The sequence below is a fragment of the Spermophilus citellus genome (genome assembly GCF_964194105.1).
Source record: "Spermophilus citellus genome assembly, chromosome: 12".
Lineage (NCBI taxonomy): Eukaryota > Metazoa > Chordata > Mammalia > Rodentia > Sciuridae > Spermophilus > Spermophilus citellus.
The window spans coordinates 90,448,198-90,450,746 of record NC_138198.1 but is presented as its reverse complement, the minus strand read 5'-3'; positions in this window follow the sequence as shown (position 1 = coordinate 90,450,746).

The window sequence follows — 2,549 nt, the reverse complement described above, 5'->3', positions numbered from 1 at the left end:
AGTTGGTCTCTGATTTCCCTGGTGAGTTAATTCAGGAGATCCACTGTGGCTGTTCTCAGAGCTGTCTGCTTGTGATGTTTGCAAAAGCCCTGTCTCTGCTGTCTGCCCAGGAGTCTACAGGTGGCCTGTTAGGCAGTTCCTCCCCACCCTAAACCAGGGATTGGTCCCAACAGAAACACTTGCATCACTTTTTTCTCCCAGGTAAAAACTCGACACACCTCATTTCCTGCAGCAATGAAATCCTTTGTTGGAAGCTGAAAGAAAAGCTCACAGGCTAAAGACAAAGTTGAATGGGAAGGTACCAGATGAGTGATAATTAATCAGAATGTGGAAGTGTCACGGCTAGCCCTGACCACCCTGAAAAAGAAGTTACGCGACTTTTTGTGGTTACAATTGAAACTGAAAAAACAAAACAAGACATACAAAATTCCCCCAAAATCTGCATGTGGAGAAGTATGTGATTTCAGACTGAGTATGTGTGGGTACATCTAAAATTAAATACAATATTTTAAGTAATAATGCCTTTCACTGAAAACATCTGAAAATACAGGGAAAAATCATGTTAAGCAATTATTAATGTAGATTCCAAATAAAGCAATTAGAAATAAAATTGAAGGATCCATTGGTACCATGTATATATGAGATGTAGAAATCATACATGGCAAAGTCAGATCTCTGATAATACTTAAATGACATCTTTCTCATTGTATTTCTTTTAATTTGTGAATTAAAAACAAACAAACAAGCAAACAAACAAATTGATAGTAAGGTGGGTTATCTCTGTGTTGTTTTAATTATTTTCCCCAGCATTCAACCTGCCTGTTTCTGCATACGTCTAAGCTCCTCAACTTTTAGACTCTACCCCAATTTAGGGTGGTGGAGCAAAGCTAGTAACATCATTTTTAGTTAGTTTGCTTTTAACTTGGCAGTTAAAATCAATTTTAAAAGTTTCAGAATATCCAAAGAATTTTGGTTGGTAAACTATCAATTTTATTTTTGGCAGTGTGTATTGCATCAGGTTTTAGAAGCTTTTTGGTTTCAGGGACTCTATATGGACAGAAAGAATCACATAGCTCAGGAGTTGGGAAAACATCTTAGAGGAAAAATTTAGTTTTTGTTTCTTTTAAACTTTGAAAAAATATACAGCACATAAACTTCATCATTTTTAAGCGCAAGTTCGGTGTCGTTAAGAATATTCACATTGCTGTGCAATCAACCATCACCACCATCTGCCTCTAGAAAAGTCTTGTTTTTGAAATAAAGTTTTTGGGGATAAAATGTTATTGGAGCACACCGTGACCATTTATTTTGTTTTGTGAATGGCTGCGGTGGTGCTACAAGACAGAGTAGTTGGACTCAAGACAGTGTGGCCATAAAGCCAAAAATATTTAGACTTTTTTATAAGAAAAAAATTGCTGACCCCTGAGTGATGCCATATATATATTTTTGGACTACGAATTTAGCCCAGTGCTTTATCACTGAACTCTAGAGCTCCATCCGCAGCTCTTTTTATTTTGACACAGGGTCTTCCTTAATGGCTTAGAGTCTCACTAAGTTGCTGAGTCTGTTTTTGAACCAGGGATCCTCCTGTCTCAGCCTCCCAAGTCACTGGGATTGTAGGTGTGCACCTCTGCAACTGGCCAACACCATATATTTTAAATAACATTTGTGACAAATGTGTGGGGTGCTGAGTCTAGAAGAAGATGAGTGAATCTTTAAAATCAGTTTCTGCTTAGAAGGAAAACTTCAAGAGATTATGTTTGACATTTATTGTGGAGTTCCCTCCAAATTTCATAAACTTATATTATGCCTTTTTGGATAAAATCAGAAAGTGAACAATGACTAAATCCTTTCCAAAATGGAAAAGTTGAGGCATGGGACAAAGTTTTGAGAAATTAATAAGTGATTTTTCTGTAACTAGACTAGTGGGCAAATATGAGTGAATGGAAGCTAGGACAAGTCTTACTGAATTTATTAATGATTTGTATAATGGAAAACTCAGTAACTAAAATGTTGGTTACCTTTCTGAGTTTAGTGTTTGAATTTGATTAACAGTGGGGAGAGGTTTGGGGGTGTGTGTCTGTTTTTCTTGTTGTATAATGAGGAAAAACAGTATGAGCAAACTCTAGATGGGACCAACAAAATACACTAGAACTTATTTCTCTAATGAGAGAGTTATGGATATAATATATTTTGTTTATTTTATTCATTGCATCTTAATATATTTTCTGATTTTGTATTGTAATGAGAACATATTCGTTTTACAATTTAAAAAACTATTTTGAAATTAATGTGAAGAAAGCAAATCTTCATAAATAATATTCTAAACTTTGGGGCAGGGGAAAAGGGACAAAATTAATAAACTTCCAGTTCTTGCCCATAATATAATATTTTGCAATTCTTTAGAGTATTGTTGTGTGAATCACAAAGGACATAGAAAAATAGCAGTGAATTACAATATTTATAGGCCTTTAGCTATTGAGTTGCACTGTAGACTAAATTCTAGATATGTCTCACTTTATTCTGATTTATCTTTCCTAAAACTTCAT